Source organism: Trachinotus anak, unplaced genomic scaffold (assembly GCF_046630095.1).
Source record: "Trachinotus anak isolate AG129_WGS33_773 ecotype Australia unplaced genomic scaffold, CSIRO_AGI_Tana_v1 ptg000025l, whole genome shotgun sequence".
Taxonomy (NCBI): Eukaryota; Metazoa; Chordata; class Actinopteri; order Carangiformes; family Carangidae; genus Trachinotus; species Trachinotus anak.
In genome coordinates this window covers 20,551,246-20,578,476 of record NW_027273876.1, presented here as the reverse complement: position 1 = coordinate 20,578,476, position 27,231 = coordinate 20,551,246, and the positions used below count along the sequence as shown (strand labels likewise).

General features: G+C 40.1%; 1 long non-coding RNA gene across 2 annotated transcripts; it reads right to left on the bottom strand.

Moving 5' to 3' along the window:
- Positions 1-203: 203 nt before the first annotated feature.
- LOC139609220 (uncharacterized) lies at positions 204-12,250 on the bottom strand. 2 transcript variants are annotated; one of them, XR_011685180.1, is made up of 4 exons: positions 4,111-12,250; positions 3,845-4,000; positions 3,508-3,600; positions 204-3,166 (listed from the first exon to the last, which is right to left on the bottom strand). It is a non-coding gene; the product is annotated as an uncharacterized lncRNA (long non-coding RNA). The 2 variants fall into 2 exon arrangements; XR_011685179.1 differs by having other exon boundaries at positions 3,845-12,250.
- Between the last annotated feature and the right edge of the window lie 14,981 nt (positions 12,251-27,231).

The window sequence follows — 27,231 nt, the reverse complement described above, 5'->3', positions numbered from 1 at the left end:
CAAATACCAAACAGAATCCTCACACAATCCTTCAAACGGGGTTGTGCTCTGTCCCATTATCCCGCTGAGCTCTGCTAACAGATGTGACTGCTGCTTTGTCTTATAGAGTCTGTGCTGTCTCACATATAAAGGCAGTGAGAGATTCACCTTGGACTGCTCTGGCAGCACTTCCAGTTTCCCTGAAGTGATAATAATAACCCTGATCCTAGAACAAACAGTACAGTACGCACTGCTCTCTGATGTTGTCATGAGTCACATTTCTTAATATCAGTTTATCACCACACTGACTGATTGACACCGCAGTCTTAATAAGCATGAACAGATTAGATAACTGCCTCCCGTGATAACCATAACCACCATTTACAGTCTATGTCACTTTCTATACAAGCTGCATATAAAACACATTTGAGTGTGAAAGTTTATTATTGACCTTGTGGACACCATATGCTGAATATAAAGATGGACGTAGCCTGCGTGATGTCAATCACAGGTTTATGAAGAGTGATTCTGAAGCTCAGAGTGGGCTGCTGCGCTGTCACCATCTTGGCAGTGGCTGACTCCCAGTGAAGAGGTGGGGCATGGCTGGAGCTGAGATGACTGACTTTTTCAGTTTGTTGCAAGCATACACTTACCCACCTGTCACTCAAACAGGCCACACCATCAATTATGCATAACTTTAAGCCTTAAAAAAAGCCTTAAAGTTGAAAGAATGGGTGAGTTATGTAAACATTCACATAATGCATACTGTTGGAGAAGAGGAAATTAGGCATAGAGACTAAAACTGTTTTTGTACCAGGCTGTAAACATGTTTATTTCTGCTGTGAAGTTGGACATTTTAACATGGGAGTCTATGGGGACTGACTCACTGTTGGAGCCAGACTCTAGTGGTCATTCAAGGAACTGCAGCTTTCACTTCCCTGTTGGCTTTATTTTTCAGCCCCGGTGGTTGATGCTTGGCTTTGACTGAATAAACTTCACTCAGGGTCAAAGCCTTTTCCTGGACTTTCAACCACATTGAATTTTCCCAAGGAGATTAATGAAGTATTTTTTTTTATCTATCTATCTATCTATCTATCTATCTATCTATCTATCTATCCCATAGTGAAACACATAATGAGGACTGTGAGCAAACTCCTGAAAGAGAAAGACATAAAGAGAAAGTGAGATGAAATGATGAAAAAAATAAAACAGTAAATAAGTAATAAGACCAAATTAGCAGCAGAACTACATTTATAAAGAGATGTGGGGCCTTTGGCTCACACTGGTGATTATGTTAGTTTTATTATTATTTCTCAAAATTCCCAAAAACCTTTGCCAAATTGGGCATTAAATCTGTTTACAAAGATGATCTTGCTAATGCTCTTTTGTCCTTGGACATGAAATGACGTTTTACTACCTCCACAGTGTGAACCTCCTGCCCTCGAACATTAGAAGGGCAATGTTATTTCTTTCTCTACATTTTCCACAAATCTGGTCCTGTGGAACACAAGAAGCAGTCTTCTGATGATGGTTTTTTAATAGTACTTACACTATTGTCTCATAAAATCAACCCTCTCTCCTAGAAACTACATTTACAGTAAACACAACTAATTTGCATCAGTAAATATGTTTTATACAGACAACATACACTGTAAAAAGCAAAGTATAGAATTTACCCAATAAATCTGAGGTAACAATTTCCATCGACTTTTTTTGGGTAGATTTAATTCCATACTGTCAGTAGAAAATAACTGAAATAAAAAACTATGAAATACTAAAATAAATGGGGTTATATTTACCTCACATTTCAACAACTACTTACTCATTAAAATTGGGTAAAATGAACTCTTGATTGCTAAGTAGGTATTACCTAAGTATTACTATTCAAAGTTAATTGATATCAGTCAGTAACTATTACTTATTCAGAGAAGGTAAAATTTACCCCAAATAATTACTATTCAAAAATAATTAATATCAGTTAGTAACCATTACTTATTCAGAGAAGGTAAGATCCTCCCACCACCCACCCCCCAAAAAAAGACTTTCAGATGATGATCATCTCAATGTTTTTAATTCATAAAATTATCAAAAACACAGAATAAAGTGCAATAAACACCTTCACACAGCTTTTCAAGGTATGAACATGTTTCTAAACTAACAGCTTCAAATGTTTCTAGATGACAAACACATCTTCCCACATCCAGCTTGCTCAAAAAGAAAAAGAAGTGACGAGATCAGAGGATAGAAAAGAAGAGGAGAGCAGAGAAGACAAGAGGAAATGAATGGAGAAGTAAGAAGATCCGAGCAGAGAAGAGAAGAAAGGAGGGCAGAAGAAATGAGAGGGGAAGTGAGGAAATCAGAGCAGAGCTCCAAGGGATGTCCAGTCACATGAGGATTTTCTTGTATCCAAACTCTTACTTGTGCCTCTTTAGCTTTACAGTTTAACAGTGACTCACCAAATCTGCAGTACAGGTGCATTTATACAACAAATAACTGAACCGCCTCAAATGCAGACAACACTTTCAGAGGCCACTTATTATATTTTTAACATAAGTCAAAAGCACACACGCAAACTCTACAATGTTCCTGTGCATGTACACTATCAAACATTTAGATGAGGATAGAACAGGTGAACACCAACATATTTAAAACAAACTGAGGTTATTGATCAAGCCGGCCACTTGCTATTGGTGTTCCTTTTCTGCCAATCTGGGGAAATCAGACAGCAAGGGAGTGGGCTGAGAGAGGCTACACAACATACAACTGGTGTGTGTGTGTGTGTGTGTGTGTGTGGTAGGGAGGAGAGCAGCAGAGAAGAAAAATAAAATTACACACCATCACAACTCCATCTAGCTGTGTGCAGATCCTCTTGTTGGAACAAGAAGGGGTATGTCTATTGCATGAGCTTACGTTTGAGGCTGTGGACCTTCTTCAGTAGTTTCGCCGCGTCAAGCTCCAAAAAAAGTTTCTGAAACGCATCAAACGTGTTCTTCAGCTGCTGTGGATATTCAAGGTTGAGGGCATATATCAGTCCCATCAGCAGAACACATGCCTTTGTTCGACTTCCACATTCTTCCATCACTGTGTTTCCCTCAATCACAATAGACACATCTGATGGATCCTCCTCAGCCATGACACTGTGCTTCACAATCACTTTCATTGTTTTGTCTGTATGGTCCTCACATTCCTACATGTTAAAAAAAAAGGAAAGAAAAAGCATACACATTTTTAATGTACATTAAGATGATGTTCCAATACTTTTCAGTTTATGTTGCAGAGTAAAGGAGAGAAGAGGGGAGTGGACAGAAGACGAAAGGAGAAGGGGAAAAGAGGGGATACCAGAGGAGAGCCGAGTAGAGCTGAGAAGAAGAGGGGAGAGCAGAGCAAATAAGATAAGATTAGATAATCCTTTATCGACCCACAACAGGGAAATTTACAAAAAATGAGAGGAAAAGAGATGAGAGAAGAGCAGAGAAAGACATGAGGATCCCTTGAGTTAATCAGTCACCTGTTATCAATATGACATACCTGGCAGTCATGGAAAAGATCTTCTTGTCTTTCACCGTGGTAGCTAATGAGGCAGCAGACAACTGCATCCCTTTTTTTCTCAATGCTCTATGACTGTAGGGACATACAATTTAATGAAAAGACTGTTAGTGGAACACAATGATTTTACATACACTAAGACTGAATTCTTTAAAAACTAAAACATTTTTAAACATTTCACAGATTGATAAAACTAAACTATAGTTTGATAAGTTCGTTAAGAGCTCAACTTTGTGCACAACAAAGCAATTGTTTACAAATTATTACATTTTTAAATCATCAAAATTACATATTTGTGAAAAAAAGTGAAACAACATACGTCATTTACAGTGTCCAGCAGAGGGCGCATCTTGGAACCAGCAGCTCCTCCTTTAGCACGCATAAGATGCAAAAGACCTGCTGTGTACCCATCAAGCTTCTGCATGAATATCTCCTCCAAGGAAACTGTCGTTATACGACAGAACTCTGCCTTGATCTAGTGAGTAAGTAAAGGGGAAAAAAGGAAATTTTAAATGACAGACCAGATCTCAATGTAACCACATGAATGTTTCCTGGTGGGAAGGAAAAATTATCAAACATTCTCACCTGAGCCTCACTGAATAATGCTGGCCACCTTTCTTTAAACACACCCACAGAGGGGCTGAGGGTCACCACTTCCAATCTTCGGCTTGAGAAGGTTTTACTCATCTTATCTGCGATTATCTTTGTATTGTTTATCTTCTTCACTTCATCGAGTAATTCAAGCCTCTCCTCCTCCAGTGTGTCTTGGCTTTCGCCAATAGGGTGTGGAGGGAGGTAATTAACCTCAGCTTTTTTGGGCTTTTTTACATTTTTTGATGGGACTGCATCAGCCGGATGCTTCCTCTTCAATGTGTTGACTTCGATTTCTGGGTAATCATATTTTCGAGATTTTAGCTTGGCACGGTAATTGTGCATCTTATTTTTTATGCGCTGTTGCCAGCCATATAAACCTGCAAACGATCCCGGCTCCTTAAGACATGGGAACTTGGCAACCAGAGCTTCAGCCACTGCGAGAATCTGCTGATTTGATGGATAGGCTGTGTAGGAAAAAATCACTTTTGAAAGGTCTTGCATTATTGCTGATTTAACACGGGCATCCATGAAGTGTCTTCCAGTGGCATGATATGCTTTGTTTGCTTCTGCAAGGATTACCTCTATGTTGCGGGAAAACTGTGGTACTTGAAATGGCACTGGCCATGCAGCAGAGCGACATGAATCAGGGAGAATAATGGTGTCCTTGGAACTTGACGATGCGCAGTTGGACACCTGTGAGGACGCATCATCATCTGCAAGGGAGATGTCCATTTCACTGGCTCTTTTTGGATCACTTTAAGAGTGGCCTTGTCGTGCAAGTCAGCAGTTGAGGTGACACTGAAAAACTGATTGTCAAAGTCTTTGTCTTGGTATAGTAGTCCAATTTCCCCATAGAGTTGGAAAGTTTTAGTAACTATGGAAACAAGATCCTCCACTGTATTAGGAATTCCCGCTTAAAGTGTCAACTTTTGAATGTTGTGTTCCTCTAAAATGACTCTTAACTGGACTGCCATTGTTGTTTGGGGTGTGTTTCTTCAGCTGTAGAAAAGAAAAGAAATTGAGACAGGTTATTAATAGTTGATGAACTTAATTACATAGGTTTGCGTCAAGTTTCTTCTACCAAAAAAAAAATGGAGATTTGGTTCAGTGGAAATTTGAACAAATAAACGTTGATGGTCATTATTGATTTAAGAAGAGGGAGATGAGGGTCTTTTCTATGTAATAAAAGCGACCTTAAATCATAACATTCTCATCATCCATAGAAACTGTAGAATCAAGGTAGGTGTACAACAACATAATAAATCTACAAAAGACAGGATGCCTGGCAAAATAGTTGTTTGTCTACGCAGCCCTTAAAACTCAGTGGCTTTTTGTGAAGTAATTGTTTTTTGTTTTTTTTCAATAACTGTACTTGAAAAGTGCACACACATTTGATATGATAAACAGAAATAATCAACCCATTACACTTACTCTGATGTGCAAATGAAGTGTTTAAGGGACACCATACGACACATACATCTGCTGTATTATATGCAGTGAAGGGGTATGTTTCTTTCAATTCAGAATGTTTAAGGATTTCTGTCTCTCCTGTTGGCTCTACTTTGAAGGTCCTCAGGTGTTCACAGTACCACAAATGATCAGACATGTACCTGGGAGGACAAATATATAAGGGATAATGTATAGTTCAGAGGTTATTCTCTTCCGGCTCTCAACGAAGGCGGACGCATCTTCCCCCTCTCTCCTCTCCCTTTTTTCCCTGCTTTGCTTCTCACGTCTCGTCCTGTCTTGTCTAAACCTTGGAAGCCTCTCTCCGCACTGCTCTCTAAATCTAAAATCATGGAACTGGTCAACTGGTCTCTCAACGAAATTGACAGGATCTTCTAGACGAGAAGCCCGGGTTCGGGGGAACCTGTCTGCCCTGGCGGAACGTACGCCGCTGGCTACATGAGGGACTCCTGGGAGCAGTGGAGGGTCGTGTGCCTGGCAATTCTTTCAGTTGAGGACATCGAAGATCTCTATATATTCGGAACTGTGATATCAGGCTTTCTGTTGATTGGATTAGGCATTGCCCTGGTGTATGGGAAAATTCGGAAGACGGTGACAGAAGTCCAAATCCCCATGCTGCCCGACATAATTGATGGAGTGAGTAAAGCTGTAAGCACTCAGACTGTGATTGTGAACCGCAACTTGGGAAGGAGCTATTAATGCTCAGACTGTGCTCAGACTGTGGTCATAAATCGCAATATGGGTCACATCTTGGAGAAGCTTTCAGCTTTGCAAAGGAAAATGGATGAAGATGACCAGAATGGAGTAACAGAGTAAGCCGTGTCTTGGCCAGGGCTGGTGCTGGAACAACTCCCCCACGAGATCGCTGCAGTGAGACGCTTCTACTCCTAGCCCTCCCTCCCTTCCTCCACGGACACCTGTCGATTGTTGACTCCGTCCGGGACCCGATCAAGGATGTCTCCATGGCAACTTGCCGTGTTATCGCGATGACACCCTGCGAACTGAGGCAATGATTGTGAACTAGACGAAGCGACTCTTCAGGCTTGTGAGTCATTTCAGACGTTGGCGACATGTTGGTGTGTGAAAGAAATAGAGTGATGGAGGACGTCTATAGCTTACCTTCCTTTCCGCAGTTCGGTCCATGAGTTCGATGGCGGCTGGCGGTGGCAGCGAGAGGAAGATGACGGTTAAGTCCCGCTCAGTTTGGCGCATGCGCAATTTGGAGCACATGACTCAGCTTCTGGGTATATTTTACCCTATTTGTCTATGTAACAATTTTTACTGTTAACAAATAGGTAGTAAGTGTATAATTTACCCATTACTTTATAATTTCTTGGCTGACAGCAATAATCAAGTACATTTTATACGATTTACATAGATTATATTTACCGCTCTGCAAAATCACTTCTTACAGTGTACTGAGGAAATGTTGTTAATTAACATATCTGACAAGAGTCAAAATCATACTGAATGTGTCAGTAAAATGTTCTGATGATTAATTTAAATTGTTTTCCACCAAAATATCCAGTCTTGATCTTGTAGTGACTGTAGCTTCATTAAACCTGTTTTATGGTCGTGTTTCAGAGCTCACATGTCAACTTTGTGTGCAGCCACTTTGTAAGCATCCATTCACCCCAGCTTCTCCCTGCAGCTCAGGTAGGGCAGATAAGTGCGGTACTTTATTCACTCCAATAAACAAGGCCTCAGGACATAATCCAGTTAGCGATTACATTAGTCACCAATTTAATTTAAAAAACAATGAAATATAAAGATCACTTCTAGGTGATAGTGTTACAAAACACATATAGTTATAATTAATTCGTTTTTAAGTGCATTATTTAAGTGAAAATTTGATCATAAAATATTTTAATTGCAATGGGTGAAAATAAATAATTAAAATTAATTGTTAATCCCATTTGGTACTGTATGTGCCTCTGACTTACAATCAGATGTGTGCATACATTGCATAACTGCATACAATGCATGGTTAAGAGCAAAAAAAACAGCTCATCTACAGAGGATGTAGATTGACAGCGATATACTGTACATGTTTAACATCAGCCTGAAGCAGTGTGAGGACTGTCAGAGTCCTGGTGGACCTGGTTAACTGCTCGGTAATATTCAGTAATATCGAATATCATGATATTATCCAATATTCAATATAAAGTCAGACCCTCATTTCACTGCTTTGTTTGCTGCACATTGCACCTTGGCATCTGACAAATTAAACTTTGAACTGCTGTTTAGTGGCAGCATTGCTTATACCTGAAACATAAGATACAATAATTATATATTATTTAAAAAACACCTGAAATATAATAATATAATAATAGAATTGTGTATTAATTAAAGAACTAAAACATTAAATACAACAATATAATTCTATACTAAAAAAAAAAAGATATTTGGGCTGGACTAAATTTTGGATATCGCCCAAGACCGCTTCTAAACCAGATGTAAAAGTGAGAATGTACATAAAAAAAGATGTGGTAATGCATTAGCTCTTCTTTTTCAGAGGCACATGGTTTGTTGGGGGCTGCTTGGGCATTAAAACATTGTGTGTCTCTAATACTGCTCGTACATTTAGAAGAGAATGATCAGTGACCTTTGACACTGTTGGATTCATGAGAATACTTGTAGTTGAAATTTAAAGCCACGTGACAGATGCAGTCTGGATGAGAATCATGGACGGCCTTCAGGAACTGACAAACTGCTGCATGTTTCCAGGTAATACTAATCATGTACAAGCAGGGTTTACAGCTGCTACAGAAGAGTGTGTTTGTGTGGAGTGTGTGTGCTTGTGTGTGTGTGTGTGAGGGATTGTATTTTTAATGAGATTACTTCCTTCACTTTCCAGGATGATGTTTTTTAAATTCAAGCAGCGATGCAGGACTGGGTGCCGATACTGTAAGTCATAAACTTGAGAAGGCTTAATCCTACCTGCTAGCCTATCTCTGTGAGCTTCTCATTATAAAGAATCAAAGATTAGAGACACGCAGTACCTCTGTAGCTACTTGCCACACTCGTTTCCATCTTCCCTGAATAACACCTATTGATCCTCTTATTTCTTCCTGCTCAGTGATCTTATTAGCTTGATCCCTGTCTCTCCCTGTCCACCAGCACTTCACCTCCTACAGGGACCGCTGCTGTTTTTGTTATGCCTCTGTCATCATTAGAATGAACATGTCTCTTCTTTTTTGAGCTGGTATTTTCACTGTTTACACAGCTTTTTCCTGAAGCACTTTGCAACAGGATTTACGTCATTTGTTACTAACTTCCAAAAACCACCGTATTCAGACAGAACAGAATTCCTCATCATTTCTGAGAAAATAAAAGTGTGTTTGTCCTTTAGCAGCAAATGTCCTTTAGCAGCAAATGTTAAACAAGCTTCAAAAACCTCTTTTTGACCATCATATGAATGGTACATAAATACATTGGTCCAATCCCGCTTCTTCCAACTAAAAACACTTTTACATCACAATTACTTCCACGAACTCTTCACTACCCTGAGTGGCTCCTCTACGTCTCGGCTCTAGAGACTGCTAGACTGTTAATAGACACACAGCATAGGTCACACATCACACCACTGTTGCTCATTGGTTATCCATAGTTATTACCTATAAGAACTACATGGGCTGGCCCTGTTTTATACTTCCAAATCACCATGTTTATTGACCACAGTGAGGTCACTGTCTACAGCCTTCTGTCCCAAGATCTCAGCTTAAAACCAAAAGTGACCATGCTTTTGCAGTTGTGGCCCCCACCCTCTGGAACCTTGCCTTAGCTATAAAAATGCAGAGTCAGTTGACTCAGTAGTAGTTTTAAGTAAATGCTAAAAACTCACCTGCTTTGAATACACTTCATCTCATAATGACCTCTGTGAGTGATCATATAAAAATGTAGCAGATTTCACGTAAACATTCAGAGAAACCAAATCCTGCAACACTGGATGGTGGGTCCAGGTGGGTCCAGGTGGGTGGGGCTTGGGGCATGGCTGAGAGCAGTGACTGCTTTGTTGTGACATCACAAAGTTCCAGAAGTCCTGATGGCTGGTTTTAAGGCTCAGTTTCTGAATACAGGCTGTGTGCATTTCTCTGTGGACTGAGGCTTTGATACTTTCACAGTATTAATATAGAACCTAGACCTGCTTTATAATCACAAACACATGGACATCTACCTTTAGACTGTGTGGGACCTTTAAGGTTTGGATATCCCTTAAGCCTAACTTGTATTTTGTTTGGCAGTACACAGTGTGTTTGGTCGATCAGTGTGTGACAGAATACATATGGTGTGTGATAGATGTAAGGCGATTGCTATGGTCACAGAAACCTCTTACAAGTCATTTGCTCAAGATGGTGCTGCTGCTGCCAAACCAGCCACTCTTGTCATTGTTCCTAATACAATGGGTAAAGTGTGCTCTGTGACGATGATGATGATGATGGTGTTATTGTGGAGTTGTCTGTTTTGTTAATCTTGTTCTCTCCTGCATAATTTGGTTAGGAAAGTTAGGTTTTATTGTTACCTGTCTAGGTAGATTTGTTTTATTTGTTCTGTTGGCTTTGTCCACCAAACAAAAGTGTTTTTGCTAGTGTGTGAGGAGAGGCATGGCTGAGGCTGTGCTTATGTTGATTAGGTGGCTCAGTGCAATTTTGGTGCTCATTTTGGCACAAAATTGTGTCTGTGTTAAACCTGCTCAGACTGCCTCTTATCTCAAACATAGACAAAGGACAATTTTCACGGCTTCACTTAGCAGAGGTGCACGCACAGACCATCAAAAACACCTCTGCTGATTTGATTCATGGTAGATTGATATGAGCATCAAAAGACTTCTTGAGACCAAGAGAGGTTACCAATACCGTCATCACACATGTGTAATCCTGTGACCTGTGGCGCTGCAGAAACGTCAATGCTGCAAACTGGAGGATGTTCTGTGCAGTTCTGTGCGTTTTGATTTGTTTTGCCACTTGCACTGTTTATTTGCAGGTGTGTCATAAAAGCATATCTATGCATGGGTCCAGTTTGCAAACCTGTACCCGCATGTCAAGGGTAAGGGTAATAAATGATGTTGTTGATGTGAAATGCATTGATCGTGCATGCAGAGGAAGAAACACCCTCCGTGACTTCAGTAGATCACGTCCACTTGTCCTTCTTTATGCATTGCTGGCACAATGTGGACGCATTCATTCATTTGTTAAATCTTTTGAAGAGACATTGGGATTTAATATGAACTGACCTTGTGTGTTTTTATCAATTAGAACATCTCCAAACCCTGCCTTGTGGTCTTTATGCATCTCTTTGTGGTTGTTTTGCATCTCTGTCATATTTTGTGTAAAGACCAGGAGCTTCTGGGCCTGTGTCCAGTAGGCCCGTTTAGGTCCATAATAATAATCATAATAATTAAGTGAATACATGACTTCTACTTTGCTACTTTAAGACTTTTTCCAGCTGCTGCACATTCTCTCTCTCCTGAAGCAACTTTCTTTGTTAAAGGCAGCTTCTTGCCTCTTCCTATTTCATGAATGCAGTTTTCTTTTCTTATATTATTACCATGTCTGTGTTATTAAGAATCAGGGAAGAGGAGGGGAAGGGTGGGGGTTAGCAGTGGTGCTGTCATCTAAAAAGTGAGCAGGGAAACATTAATAACTCTGGGAGTTCCAGGGAGACCTGAGACCAGCAGTTACTTTGGGGAGTTTTACTAATAATTTATTAGTTTGCCTCTTATTTTTTCTGTTATTATGCCCAGCAGGTAGGATTGTGATCAAACAAGTGTGTTATGCACAGCAGTGAGTAGTGGCTGGCTTACTGATGAGGCACAATGACAATGATAAAAGAAGCATTTTAGGGAATTCTGTAAGTTATTGCAGGGTATGTGTGAGAATAATAACATAATTTTATATATTTGGTAACATCATAATAAGTCTATAGCTGTGGTGGGGATCATGCAGTTGTTTACATTGCAACTATAAAATCCCCTGACAGGACAACTACAGTACTGTGTAAAAGTTTTAGGTACTGAGGTGTTTACATTCTCATCCATCACAAAAGACCTCGAGGGAGGCATCTGATTGGTCCCAGATTCATTCTGCGGCATGACAACGTTCCCAAACATACAGCCGGAGTCACAAAGAATGATCTTCAGCAACAGGAAAAATAATGAGTCCTGCAACAGATGGTTTGCCCCCCCACAGAGCCCTGATCTCAATATCACAGAGTCAGTCTGGGATTACATGAAGAGACAGGAGACACTGAGACAGACTAAATCCACACAAGAACTGTGGCAGGTTCTGCAAGATGCTGTAACAACCTGCCACGTACCTAAAAAACAAGTGTACCGAGGAGAATTGGTGCCATTTTAAAGTTCCTGTCAATGAGATTTTAAACAATACAGGAAGCAACTGTTTTCTATGTAAAGACTTTCCAGAATTTCTTCCACCAAAGTTTTAGTCTCAAAAGGCCTCTCACAAAGAAAAGGGATGTGACCACAGCACAGCCGGACCGGCTGCAATGCTAGCATGGGCTAATTGACTAAATGACTGTATTGTTGTTTTTGGCTGTTATGTACATGGCAACTGTACCCAGTTGTGCTGCTTGTTGTGTGTTTAGTGGACACTTACCTGGGCTCCATAACACCTTGCTGACTGATAACGTGAAGGAAAAGGAAGAGGAGGAGGGGGGTGTTGTGGCCAAATGGAAGCTGGAGGTTGATTTTTCTGTTTATTGCATTTTACATGAAGTTAATTGAGAAATAAAAAAAACATAAATGGCATAAGTTTTGAAACCATTCTCACCCTAAAGCTTTTGCACAGTGCTGTATGTCTTATTTAGTTGTCTGTCAGCAGAAACAGGAATTCTCTCAACTCCTTAAAAGATGTTGGCTGTTGTGTGCACTTTTGTTGTTTGCTGGCCAAAAGACGAGTGGAAGATGAGATATGTCATTTTCTTATTGTGTGTTCATGGATAGTGATCTTTACAAAACTGACCTGTAGACTTGTGTCTTTAGTTGCAGTGCAGCTGTATCCCACTTTCACACATAAACACTATAGTCAGCTTAAGGCCTCAGTGTGCTTCAAAGAAACAAGTTTGTGTGTGCGGATACCTGTTTTTGAATAGCCACACTCATAGCCTCCTCCGGGCTGCATCCCACTGCCTCCCTGATGCCTGTCCAAGAATTCAAGCTTTCCAGTGTTTTTGCAGTAAATCGTACAAATGGGGATAAAACCTGTACACTTTCAGACAGCCTCTCCAGGAAGGTATTTCAGTGCGTCAGTGTGTTTCGCTTTGTGTACTTCCATACTCATACTTGGAACTTGGATTTGGAACCACACTACCCTCTTGAAATTTACGCGCTGCACAGTGTACTACATGTGAGCGTACAGCAGTGGGGTTGCACTCTGTGGCGTTGGTGTTGAAAGGTTCAAACCTTGCCAAACTGTCTCACCTTTGTGCACCTGGCTAATTTCTGAATATAGTGGGAGTGGTCGATGGATTGCTTGTATCAGAAAGTTACAAAAATTTGTTAGACCCTGACTTCTACCGTCTAGCAAGGGGGTTCAAACACACACAACTGAGAGGGAGAGGTAGTTTAGTCAAAATAAGACAGGAAGTGTTTTAAATGACAAGACATAATAAGAAAACTGAAAACACAACCTAAGAAACAGAGCTGGACCTGACAGTTTGAGGCATACTCAGTAAGTGTTTTGAGGGTTCATCTTCTTCCTTGCTAACCTATTGATCAAGTGTCAGCCCATCTTGACATCACCCACTGGTTTGTGAGCTGTCGTTTTGATGCCTTGAGTTTGGTGGGGCTGACCTGCTCTGTCCTCTATCCTGATTGTCAGGTACAGTCTGTCAATCACACGGTAGCCCCACCCTAATGCATCCCTGCTTTATGGTCTATTTTCCTCTAAATGGACCATCATTTAAAAAATGAACATCATGTTGTATTGAAGAAGACTTGAAACTAGAGACTGAGACAATAAACTCATCAGGAAAACGTTTACTGAGGTGATAAATCAGTGAGAAGTAGAGACATTTTCACACAGACTTCAATACAGTCAGATTCTTTTTACCACCAGTGGAGTCGCCCCCTGATGGTCAGTAGATAGAATGAAGCTTTAAGGCTTTTCAGCACTGGCTTCACTTTTCAGACCCCGAGTCTAATGTCCTTTTTTATATACAGTCAATTATTTTGATCTGTACACGACCGGTCTCTCCAAGTAATAGAGAGAAAAATGTGTCGGCATACATGAGATAAATGATGAACAATTCTATGGCTGCATCAGATGGATAAGTGTCTAGACTCTCTTCTCTCTCTTGACAAGAGAAAGAGGGAAGGAGGATATCAGCACACCCACATCCTCTGTGAGGAACACTCATTGCTCATTAGAATCAAAAACACAGCCTTCATCTAGACCACTTGTCGTCACTCTCTTCATTAGAGTGCTAAGAGCACAGATGGGGAGCTTCATGACAAGCCACTGGCAACCAGCGATATCTCATCACTACAGAGATGGGGAGAGGAAGCATTTATCTGCAGCGAAGAGCTCCACCGAGGGCACCATTAACGCTGCACATTTGATTGTCTGAACACTTCCTCCCCCGCTGACTCCAACAGGTCGCCATCCATGCCTTGATTTTATCACCGGTGTTCCTGCTAAGTCATCTGCAGTAGCTTCTCCAATCAGAGTGAGTTTGGACAGCTTGATACCGACGCAGTAATCTGATTTCTAACCCCCTATGTTCCAGAGCCAACCTTATGTTAAAGGTCCCATATTTGAAATGTTGATATCCATAAGATATATTTGTGTCTTAAGTACCAAAAACCATCTGCATCAGGCTGGATCTGCACCAAATTGTACAAAGTCATAGATCTCAACACCATTTCTAATTTTTTACATCACAATCCAAATATTATTTCCTGAGAAATCGACAGGAATGTTGAAAATGCCCTGACTTGCCATGTTCCTGGATCTGCCCCTTTAATTGCATGAGCACCAACATTTAATGGGTGCATCCAAAGCCCTTGTCCCATCTCTCCAGCATTTTTGATGCCAATCAGTTCAGTACTTTTTGCATAAACATGCATAAGAAACCATAACCTCCTTGGCAGAGGTGATAATTGAATAGGTGAACAGTGAGGGAACAAAGTATTATATTTCATGATATTGTGATCCTAAGGCTTTACTAAGTTTGTGGTCACTGGTAATGTGAAGTAAATAGCTAACAGATACAATATCACCGTATGTTGTATTCATTCATTAAATGCTGGTGTAAATCCGGAATGATGTGAAAGCTAAACTGTCTATGAGCAGCTTGGTTTGTTTACATGTTACTTCTGCTCACACGCTGATGTCATTAACAGTGGTCAATTATGAAACAGCCTACTGAGAATACCGGCTTTGTGGTTGCTGCTAATTTATTTTCAACTACATCATTGATTTCACCTTTGCCTGTAATAAACAGTGCAGAGTTCATCAGTCCAGCCTGTTACTTTAATGGCTTGTAACTATAAACATCTGCATTTAGCTCCAAAGGGCGTCTTCATTGACATAGTCTATAAAGATGAGGGTTGACTTTTTTTTTTTTTTTCTTATTCCAGTGACTTGTCTCAACTGTTTTTTCTGCCACCACAGCTACAGTGATGTAACCGTGATGCCTACCTCAAATTGGTCAATTAGATTAGTAGTAGTAGTAGTAGCTTTATTGTCATTACATTGGAGTCAAACACCAATATAACGAAATTCAGGTAGCACTCCCTAAGTTACAAAAAAAAGAAAAAAAACACTTAAGACAATACAATAAAAAACAATGGTAGACTGTACCTTTGAGACAGCACATTACATTAGTGCAGCAAGCCCAGACACAGGTGAATAAAAATACACTCTGAGCAGGTGTAGTCAGGCTCAGACTGGCACTGTTTTTGCCAACATTCTGATAAGTTCTGATTTCTTAGATTATGTCAGTAATGTTCATTTCTATGTCTAACATATTACAGGGAGAAATACATAAAACATGTCAAGATAAGATAAAATGGAGAAACAGCAGCAAGAGAGACAGAGAATACAGACAAAGGTTGAGGGGCGACCAGTGAAGCGCCGAAAACACTTTTTAAAAAAACATTGTACATTCTCAGTTTTATTTTGTTTTTTGGTAGAAAAATCAATGTATGTGCAAACCTCTTCTCACTTCACACTCTCCTCAAGACCCAATCTATCCAGCAGCTCTTCAGTGAGGTGTAATCTCAAATCCAAGTAGTTTTCCTTTCAGACATTTACTGCCAGGTGTGTGTCAGCATGAAATGTTGACTGTCACTACTGAGACTGTGCGGTCACGACTGAAACATGGGATGTTTTGACAAAAATAAAGTCTACTGAGTTTAAATAAGATGTTATGTGATGTGTTGGTTCAGTGAATATCAAACTCTGAAATCAGTATGAACAACTTAATGCCCTTTGTGGGAAAAAAAACTGGATTCAAAACACTGTGAATCTCAAAATTACACTTAAAAGTGAAAAAAAAGAACATGAATTAACCTGAGAAACTTAAAAAAAAAACTAAAAATATACAAGGTGGATGTGAACAAATCTGAATAAGTCAATATAACCATCACTATTTATATGATACAATATTGTGTTTTGCTGGTTACACATTTTGGGAGAAGAGAAATATTCTAAAACTGCCTGAAAATTCAAGATGAGAATTAACTGTACAATAACTAGAAACCTGAACCTTGGATATTATACAATTCAGATACAAAGTTTGGGGGAAAAGACACTTTTATTCAATCCAGCTCTGACTCTGGACCTGTTCTATAGAATGGCTGATATATACACTGGGCTCTAAGGTCTGAACAGGGTCTGACGTAGAGGCTGTGTCATTGTTTTTCGTAGGAGGGCGTGGAGCGTGGTTCTGATCTTTCACCCCATCAACAGCTCAGTTTGTCTGAAGCTCATCAGATCCATCACAGGATCTTCTTGCTTGAGAACTTTCTTCGCTGTCTGTTCGTTGGCTCTCTCTGTGTTGCCTGTTGCCCTGTGGGTGGTGAGGGATGGATGTAGATGTGCAGGCAGTGGTCCACTGTCACTCACCACCTCATCTGGAATGTCAAACCTGGTGCAGACAGTTTCCAGCTGCTGGATAACTGTGCTCACGTTGTTGAGGGCAGGTGCAGTATTTCTTTAAGCCTGGAGTAATAGTCTGATTTTAACAGGTAGCTGTGGTTGTACTCAAAAAGATCCATCGACATTTTCTTCCAGCGTCTCTTTCATTTCTTTTTCATTTCCTGGCACACCTGGGATGATGTCATGAGTTTATTTCCATAGAGAGTCTGGGCCACCACACAGATGAACATGCTCTCTCTCTACTCTTGACTACGCCCTGGTGCCTTTGTGAATTTTCTGAAGGATCTTACTCCTCACTGACTGCGGCAGGACGATCCTGCTTCCCCTGAGGACAAGGCCGTTGTATTCTGATAGGTCTGATTTCATTTTTTGATATTCATAAGAAGATATATTTGTGGTTTTAAGTACCAAAACCCATCTCAGTAGATTTACATCTCTCTCTTGCTTCTTTCTGGTCCAATCAGATGAGAAGCTCTGAGCCGCTGAGACTGCTTTGTTGTGACATCACAAAGTTACAGAAGTCCTGACAGCTCGTTTTTGGCCTGTTTGCAATACTTTCACAGTACTACTATCAAAGCCAGACCTGTTTTATAATAAAAACAGAGATGGAAATCTTATTGTATACAATATGGGACCTTTAAATTGACTGTATCTAAAGACATACTCCAAAAACTCAAGGATTATAATGTTTTAATGTCTGCAGCTGTTCCTTAACTTTTCTGATGAAATGTTGCCATAACTGAAAATTAGGCCATCATTTATAGTAATTTTACCTTAAATGATCTGCTGCCTCGTCAGTCGTGTGGGGCAGCCGGTCTGATATAAAACATTGATTAGAAACTATCGTGTGTATATAGAGCATATTCATTTTAGTGATTCCACCAGAGGAACGTTGGAAGCCGGGTTAGGTCCCAGCTGTTTGCTTCAAAGTTTCCTTGGCTGCTTTGGATTTGGAGAATGGCCTAGTTGGCAGAACTTCAGTGATGGAGTCAGGATCAGGGGAACTGACCCAGCATGCCTTCTCTCCCACATTTCGCATTCACAGAGTAGTCTCCAATTTGGAGCTCCACATTAGAATCCATTAGAATCCTGATTTTAAAGACCACTGTCTGCGCTGGAGCTCCAGTCTGGTTACAGGGTCCTGTTGTCATTATACTGAATTACACTGTGGCTGCACTGCTGTTTATCATGGGTTAATAAATACTGTAAAGCAGGTTATACTTTTGGTTACATCCTCTTTGTGATGTCACAGCGGGTATTTATCATCAGCTATCAAAGGCAAAGTTTTGTAGAGCCCTTAGCATTAAAGGCATACAGTAAAAATACTTGTTCCTGGATTAAAAACTTGTAACTCATAACAGCCTAATGTCAGATCCTGCTGCTGAACAGGAATTTAAAGGAACAAACTGAGTATTTTTTTGTGGAAAGTTCCTCTAGAAAGCTACATGAACCTTGCTAACTTCAGTTAACAATTAGCTTCTTACAGTGTGAAGCAATTTTAAACTTTAAGATACTTTACGTATCAAACATATAGTATGAGCAAAACATGAATTTACAAAGCAATTAGACTGGTAAAGAATTTCACCAGAAAAGTTTCCAGGCCAGGGACACATTCACATGCCAGGGGTCTCGAAACCAACCAGTACTAGGGATTCTGGGATACTCCTCTGTTCCAGGTTTGCTGTATGTAGTTATTTTGTGATGATGGATCCCTGTCATCAAGCATCATGTGAGCATGTGAGGCCCCTCTGTCAGACAGGGTGTCATAAAGTCAGTCAAAATTCAGGGGACACCTTCGGGGCCTCAACATTTCAGTTTTTCATTGTGTTTCAAGGGTAATTTGTGGGTAATTTGCAATTAAACAAAGTCACAAGCCAACCTCAGGCCCTTGAGGCCCCTGAGCCTCTAGGGCCCAAAGACAGTTGCCAGCTTTGTTCAGCTGGTAATCCAACACTTTGACACCACAGCATCAGTTTGGAGTGATAAAGCTAATTAACTCATGAATGAGAACTGTCATGCTGTTTTAGTTTCATACAGTTTCAGCTTCAGTTACATCAAAAGAACAGTTAACAGTGTGTTTATGAATGTACAACGAAATAAAGCAGCTCTTTAACTCAGTCAGTGAAGAAATAAATGTTGAAGATGAGGACACACTGGAGCTTAGCAGACAATAACCAAAGGATTACTGCAACAGAAATAAGGTCTAATACTGTATCTGGAAATGAGAGTCTGGTTTTCCCAAACCAGGATTTTTAGCATGTGCGCAAGCTCAATACAGATGTCAGTACTATTACAATGACATAACTGGATCATCGTTTCAGCTGTGACAGTTTCTTTCTGTTACTTTTCATACAAAAAGCTTATCTAAGTATATGCTGAAAAAACAGATTCAACAAATCTGTATTGTGTTTTTTTTAAGACCAAAATTTTAACACATAACAAATGGAAAAGAATAAAATGAGCAAATGAGCATTAACAGCTTAATTTGTTTTTTTTATTTTCTACAAAACTGATAAACATAGGAGGTAATAATGTTAAACTCACGGGAAAACCTACAACCTTTAACAAAAAAAAAAAAAAAGGAACTATGCCATCAACAATAATATCCATTTCTGTGGTGCAGGGGCATTTCAGCCAGAGCAAGGCGGCCGTGACTTCAGCCCCTGTAGACAAAGTACACACAAGACACACAAATCTTTAAAGCACAGCTGAATCTTTCTGTTCAATGTTTTCACCCCTGAAGTTATACTGGGAAACTGGTTTTGATGTGACAGCATTTCTGTGTCTTCAATTTGAAAGTGTGCCGCTTCACAAGTCAATGCATCCATTTTTTACCTTCCCTTGGAGGCATACACGCATAATAGAGACAACATGACGCACTCGCTGTGAAAGAGGAAGACTCCCCTGTTCCTGAGCATTTAGAGCAGCACGGCAGGGGAGCTGTGAAACTCTGCTCTGAGAATATTTAGAGTCTTTTCCAGCTCTATATCTGCTGTTTTTTTTTCCCAAGAGGACCTTCTCCTGCCTTCCCATCATGCTCTATGATATACACTGTGCTGCACAAGGCTAAGCCCCAGACCCATGCTCATCTATTATAGAAAGGAAATTGAAAGAAAAAGTGCGACCCTGCAGCAGAGCTTGAAACAGAGGAGGTGATTCAGGGTCATCTGTCACGCATTGGAAATGCACATGATGGAGACGTGTTGACCTGCACATAATGAATTCTATCGTTAGAAATGTGGCTGAAGTTAAAAAGTGAGGCAGACCAAAGCTTTACAGGACAAGTGTTAAATAATTTATGCCCTCTTTCATTCATACTTTGAATTTCTTCAATTGAGGCGATTCTCTGGAAAAACCTGCACTCAAATAAAATCAATCTTTGATGTAGATCACAACACCGGCCCACGTTTCAACCTTCACCCGACTTTGTTTTGATTGGCAGTTTGACTTAAAGTGGCAGATTTCAGTCCAGGTTGATGCCTGCAGTTGGTGGTAACAGCAAACGCAGTTTAACACTACAGGTCACAGGATCTTGTTGTTTTAGTCCATCATCCGGTGAGCAACCATGATCTGATTTGATGTAGCACACAGTGTGAGGAGTTTGTTACCCAGCTCAGACGCTGGAGGTGTTGCAGCCTGTCTCCTGCAGTTCTTCATCTCACAGCTCACTGCGGCTGCTCCTCCTTCTTCCTCCTTTACTCCCTGCAACATTTCAAAGTGATCCGCTGGCAGAAAATGATGAAAATGGCCGTTGTCTCATTGAAACATTTTCAATGAACGATGACAACTTCATAATATAAGTTTTGACAGTTTTTACAGCTTTTAATGTGAAGCTGCAGCAGCAGAAATGTTTGGTTTGCATTAGCAGCAACTTAATGACAGTGCCATCTGTCAAGATGTTTATTGATGGGCACTTTAACTGAAAATAAATATGATTTTCTTTTAGCATTTGTAAATTCGCTTAAAGACTCAGCCTGTGGCAGATTTATCATGAGCTCAAATCTTATACATTTAAGTCAAATTATTAAAAATCATAGTGTCTTCAGGAGTTATAGGCTTGTTTACAGGTTTATTTCACCATCTGAATGTTTAATTCAAAACAGTGAAGTGAATGATGCGAAGCTATTCACAAAATGTAATGACTTGCAGATTGCTCAGTGCTCAGGTGGTATCCTGGCATTCGACATCCAGAGCAAGACATCACATCTAAGCTATAGTCATGTGACAGTTACCTCACTGCAAAGTCTTGACATAAAAACCCACATAAGAAAACACTTGCAAGTAGACAAAACACAAGCAAATACAAAAACATGCTACAACAACAAGTGTTAGTTTTCAGTAACTGGTTACAGCACATTTACTGTGTTTTCTATATTTGCAGAGTGTTTCTGTTTGGTTGTGCTTTCTGTATCTAAAGCATAACGTGCACATACAAGTAAACACAGAGTGATAAAACAGAAGCAAATGAAAAAAACATCATCAATTTCATCAATTTGACAACACATTTACAGCATTTGGGGGGAAAAAAATCACTGCAAAGTGAGAAAAGTAACTGGCAATAAATGAATGAAAGCACAAGCAACACAGCAGCAGATACTTAGCTTTTAAATCTGGTGAACAGGCCCCTGACAGAGTGGACACTGTCCAAAGCCATCACAGGAAAAAGTCAGAGTCAATCTGGCGTGCGTCATGAACCAAAGGCTGATTGACAACAGAAGACGTGCGGCGCTGTCAGGTCGGCTGCAGCAGCAAACAGCGTTGGCATCAGTGTGATCATCAGAGTAACAGTGAGAAAGATATAATGTCTGCAATGTGCACCTGCATTAATATGACAGGACTGGTTACTAACAGCTGGGAACGAGCCAATCACTGTAAAGTCATTGCTGCTCATGTGTACAGTCGTGTTTTGAGTGTTTAAAAGGTTCTGATGTGTAAGTTTGGCCAATTATCTGGAGTCTGAAAATCCAGCTCCCACAACAGGAAGCTGTCAGGTAAATTAATCCTCAGCTAAGCTCCTTGTCACACAGGTTTCTGGCAGTAAGATGCAGAATATGAAAGTTTTTGTTTCAGAATTAAAAAGGAACTTTGTTCATTCAATAAAAACTCGTCAATCCAGGAACGTGTCCTTTAATAAGCACATGCTTCAAGGTGGTGGTTTGTATTGTTTCTTACATTTTTGTTCATTATTTCAGCAAACATCGCCTGCACATGTGAAGGGTTTGTCTCTGTTTCTACTAATACTGTTTGTGAGGTGATTAAAAAGAGTTTTTCAGAAGACTTGCATTAAATGGAACAAGCATTAATTCATCCATCAAACAAGGTTTACTCAGACACAGCAACAACAGCTTGTTTGTTAATTCTCTCATAGTGTTTTTGCTGTCTGTTGTCAATGGATTGATTGACAGTTTAGGTATTCGCTCGGTACATTAATTGTGTGTGTGTGTGTGTGTGTGTGTGTGTGTGTGTGTGTGTGTGTGTGTGTTTTCTCTGATGAGTCTGATGAGATGAAATGACGTGTACGTGTCCTCACTTTGTCTGTATCTGTTTGAATCAACTGGAAGTTTTGCTTTCTCCATTCAACAGAGCGCTCAGCTGAGTGCAGCAGGAACTGAATTCATACAGTGCAGAGCAGAGATTAGCATGGGAGGGGGGACATGGGGGCGTGGAGGTGAAAAGTCAGAGGATGACCAAAGTTTTAGCAATTCATCCTGTGTTTGTAACAAATTAGAGTTACAGAGCAGTGGTTCCCAACCTGTGGGCCGTGGCTAAGTGGCCCAACAGATTATTTACAAAACAGTACAATTTAGATATATATAATGTTTAGATATTTCACTAAAAACTACAAATATCAGCTTCATGGTGGTGCAACAGGAAAAGTCAGAGGTTCACTGGAGTCATTGGATTCATCTTCTGGGAACCATGATGTCTGTCTGCACAAAGTGCAAATCCATTTGGTAGATGTTGAGAAACTTCACAGGACAGGTGAAAACTTTGACCTGCTACTCACTGAAGTCACACCTTTAAAGGGGCCATTGATTGTCTGTAAAAAAATAAAATGAAATAAAAAAAATAATTTAATTTAATTTTAAAAAGAATTCCTAGTAACTCCTAGTAATCCTTCCAGTTGTTGTCACTTTCTTACGTTGAATCAACTATAACTTTGTGTTGATTGAGCTGGAGAATTTAGTAGGAACTTAACTGTGATTAAGTTACATAAAGGATATAAGTACAACTGAATTAGTATCAAGTTTATTTGACTAGAAAGGTTTATTTGTTTTCAATCATGACAAAATTATCTCAACTTGTCTTCTCAAATTTAGTCAACTTCAAATTTTAATACATATACATATATAATCTTTTTTTTTTTTTTTTTTTTTTTTTTTTTTTTTTTTTTACAGTGTATCTGTAACATTGCTGCTCATCCAAATCATCCTGGTGCTCTTCCAGTGTAGTCATTATTTTTCCATGTGTTTTCCCTTTTTGGATGTGTTTTTATATTTGATGCATGTCTGGATTTGGAGCATGTTTCCTTTGATGTTTGTGCTTTCACTCTTACTCTTCAGTCTCTGTGCTTCAGCATGTTCAATTCAAAATAAAATAATGAATACTACATAGTGTACTACAAGTGTCAAATCTCAGCTTTAATTGCAGAAGGTTTACATCATTATGGAAAGAACCATGTAGGAGATACAGGCCTTTTAACACACAGTGCCCAAAGTTTTGGGGTTCAGAAGTAATTGGACGGAGACACTTTAAGTCAAACAATCATCATGTTTAAAATTTTGTTGAAAATCCTTTGCAGTCAATGACTGACTGAAGTCTCTGACCCACAGACATCAGCAGGCGTTCTGTATCTTCCTAGGGATGCTCTCCCTTCACTGCAGCCTCCTTCAGCTTGTTGTGGAGTCTCTCTGTCTTTACTTCAGCAGGTGGACCACATGATCAATCAGACTGACATCAGGTGATGTCAATCCGAGGCTATTTCACCTCTTCACCCTGAAAAGCTCTTTGGTGGCTTTTATTGTTATTCTGAGCATAGACGGCTCCTGTATGTCTGCATTTATCCTGCAGTTTCTGTCAGCAGTGAAATTATCAGTAAATACCAGTGTTTCAGCTCCAGGGTGCATATAATGTGTTTGGGGGAGATCCCTTGTCTTGGTGATGGCAAGTATATTGTGCATGTAGTTGTTGTTAACCTTTCCTGCTTCAGCTCCAAGACCGTATCAGGAAGTACAGCTGAGACTCGCTGCTGCTCCAGTTGTCCTAAGCTTCGGGGCTGACCCCCTTCACTTCAAACTATAGTATGGCAAGCAAGACACAGGAGTCTGGCTTTTGTCCTTTTGACAGAAAATACCTCTAAACCTCTTTATGTCCGTATCATATTCAGATTCAGCCTACACATAGAGACTATAGTGGGAGGTGTCAGTTTTGTGTAATATTGCTGATATGATGTCAAAATGACATCAACAGGTCTTTTCTCTGTCTATTCTTGCTGCAAAATGTGTGTCACGCATGAAAAATGGGGGAGACACCAAACTTCTAGATGACACGACGCAGCTGCGACGCAGGCAGTGTGTCCGCTCTATTTTGTTAACATGAGCGGCAAAACGAAAACGTTCCACCGCCGCTACGCACACACGACGCATCCAGTGTGTCTCCAGCCTAACTCTGCTCTGGTCGCCAGCTTCACCATCAGGTACAACAACTGCGCTCGCTCGCTCCCGCTCCACCACTCACACCCTATGCACAGAGCTATTCTTAAAGGAGCCACATGGGTAACATTAAGTGATGAGTTGCTGTCATGCATGAATGATGCGTTAGCGTAGCTTCATTTCACGCATGATCGATGTTTGATGTTGATGTTTGACAGATGAGCTGTTGATTTCCTCCATCCACACTTTCCTTTTTCCATCATTTTGATGGGTAGATTTTTGTTCCACCTTCTTTTGTAAAATGAACCCAACTGTTCATTTTGCAAAACCAACGACCTTTTATATCTGTGTGATAAATTTTTGCTTTTTTTTAACCCATTATCTTCTTCACTTGCTCGGCCACCTCTTCACTCCCCATATCAACAGACAACTCTCAACACTCAATCAACTCTGAGGCATATGTGAGTTCTGTTCTGAATGAGCTAATGCTGAAACAACACACAGCTGCTCAAGAACAATTCAGTAGCAAAGTGTCCAATTACTCTGAACCCTTGCAATTTAGGCATTGTGTGTTAAAAGGGCTATATTTCACAGTACTTTTTTCTGTCACTGCTGTTTTTAGCTCTATGATACCGGATGAATACCTTGTGAACATCTAAATAAATCTGAAACCTTGTCAGTAAAGAGAGCCAGAGTTAGCATTAGCACAACCACTAACACTGTGTCAGCCACTGCCAGTTACAAGCTAACAAACAACATAAACAAATAAAAGACGCTAACTGTTCTGATCCGTCTGCTAGTCTCTGATTCTGGTCTCAACAGACTCCTCATCTGAGTCTGGGTCTGACTGAGGCTCAAACATGTGGCTGAGTCTCTCTGATGTTTCCTCCTCTAACATCTTCATCCTCTCTGCTCTTTCACCTGGACACCTGGAGCCAGCAGGTGGTGGGTGGGGCCAAGGCCTGATCCAGGTTTCTCAACGAGGAAGTAAGTGTACATGCGCTTCCAGCCCCAGTTTTGATTTTTCTTTTCACCTTTTATGTAGGAAAACCATGTTCAACAAAATATTAATCATAGCAGAGTATGTTTACAGAGTTTAAAACACATCTTGAGAGAAACTTTTACGTTTTTAGGTTGACTGAATAGTCAACAGAAATATACAAAACTCCTACGTGTTTCCATAGAATCCCACATACTTGGTAAGGTGACAGTAAACATTCACAGCCATACTAATGATATTCTGCAAAGGGATTTAGTGGCTCTTTGAGGCAGCTTTTAACTTGTGTATATATATTTTAGAGGTAGATGAAAAGAACAGATCATTTTCAGACTAATTTACCAGATGAAGCATGTCCACAGCTTTGCTCAACCAACAGCCTCAGTACTGAACCACTTCATGTCTGCTTCATTAATTATACGTTGAGTCTGTGTCAGATAAAGTCACTGTAAGAGAGGCAGTGGTGACTGATCAATTACTGTAGTGCAGAGGGCCACAGTAACCATAGCCACCAGCTGGGTATTTGAAAAGGATCTATTCTGTACATGTCCAGCTCTATACTTTAATACCGGGACTCCACTAGAGCAGCTCTGCATGATTCACTGTTAGTGATGAACTACTTGTCATATGACTCTGACAAACCAAATAACCCAGTAACCAGTTAGCTGTGCTTGCTCTAACAGCTCAGTTTAGACAGTTTAAAATGGTTGTTGCTGTTGCAATGTTCAACCAATGAATAAATAATTTTATTTTCCATCTCGTTTTCAACATGATTTTATGTCTTTTTCATGTGAAGCACTTTGTGCATGTTGTCTCTTTGTTGTAAAGCAAAGATGCTATGAAAATGTGTTTTTTTAATTATTATTATTATTATTGTTATCATTATTATTAAGAAGTCTTTTAGATGACAGGTGATGTTTGCATCAAGAATCTAAAGCAAGTCCAGTTACCGTCGACTTAGCCCCCCAGGATACACCTGGTTACACTGGCTCTTTTATCATCCCTGCAGCTGACACTCAAGGTGTGAAGTGGGTGTGAACATGCGGTTATAAAAGTTACAGAAATTGTCAGACATAGCTCCATAATTCTGATGTCAGAAGGATATGGGGTAGTGAGGGTTTCTGAAGCTATTCAACCATCCGACAAGAGTTAGTCTTGACCAGAAGTCACAAGAAAGTCTCAAGTCTCAAGCTTAAGTCCCAAGTTACTGTGGGGAGAATCAGTTAAGTCAAGCTGAGTCCCTGCTGTGAGTTAAGCAAGAAAAAGTCATTGCTCAGCAGGCCTCACCAAATTTTTTGGCATCAAAATCTGGTTATTACAGAAGGTAGTTAGACTTTTAATGACCTGTAAATGTGCATGCCCGCTGACAGTTTAATTTATGACAATTTTTTTTTTGTTAAGCAGCTCCAAGATCAAATCCGGAGTCCAAAAATAAAAGTCAAATCTGAATTAAGATGGAGCAGTCCAGAGAAAGGAAAGTTTCCTCTGATGCTCCCTCTGTCTGTGTTCATCACATTGAGGTGATAATTACAGCCTCTTGAAGAAATCCCATGAATCGAGACAAAGAGATACAGAGCCTTGGGCTTCATCAGCTTCCACTCAAAAAGGAAACTGATATCAGAGATGAGTGAGCAGCAGCAAAGACTAAGCAGCTACAGTAAATTTCAACTCTGTGGAAAGCAGATGGAGTTTGGCATTTTAAATTCTTACAGCCCTGTCTGTGACACTGCCATTCATCCATTCTCAAGCTATGTATTTCACAGGCATATACACAGAGAAATCCCTGAACACTACCGCACCCCTTCAACTTAGGTTCTACAAAGAAAAAAAAAATGTAAAAACAGGCATAGTCGACAGTATTGTTGATCCTCAGCCT